Source organism: Nannospalax galili, unplaced genomic scaffold, assembly GCF_000622305.1.
Source record: "Nannospalax galili isolate Female #2095 unplaced genomic scaffold, S.galili_v1.0 scaffold296, whole genome shotgun sequence".
Taxonomy (NCBI): domain Eukaryota; kingdom Metazoa; phylum Chordata; class Mammalia; order Rodentia; family Spalacidae; genus Nannospalax; species Nannospalax galili.
The window spans coordinates 1,909,964-1,910,491 of NW_008340113.1; positions in this window are offsets into that span (position 1 = coordinate 1,909,964).

Here is a 528-nt window from a genome sequence, read left to right on the forward strand (position 1 = left end):
CTGTGTGTATGAGAATTTCCATTCTCCCCTCCCTCTACTTCCTCACAGCACTACCTCAGTGTAGCACCTGCCCCAAATGCTACCTAAATTGGAAATTCAACTAATTCTTCACTATGTCTCTTCTGGAGGTATAGATACCATTCTGCATGTCTACATGGTCTGTCTTGGCTTCTGTGCTTTGTATAGGCAAGAGTCATATCTGCCATAAGCATCTGTGGTTTCTGGTCCTAAGGAAATATTGAATCAAAGTGAATTGCTTTTCAGAGCATTTATTGGCATATATACTCTGTTGGTTCAAGATCCTTTTATTTTATTTTTTCAGTTTTGAGGGGATTTTCTTTTGGGACTCAATCTTGACCAGGCCAGAATTATTGGATGTCTCTAAAAATTGTTCACAGCTTGCTGAATGAGGAAGCTGCATGATTGTGTTATTGTATGACTATCATGTTACAGGCAGAAGAACATTAAGGACGTTCCACTTACCATGTATAATTGGCTTTTCAGTCCCTCCCTCCCTCCCTTCCCCTC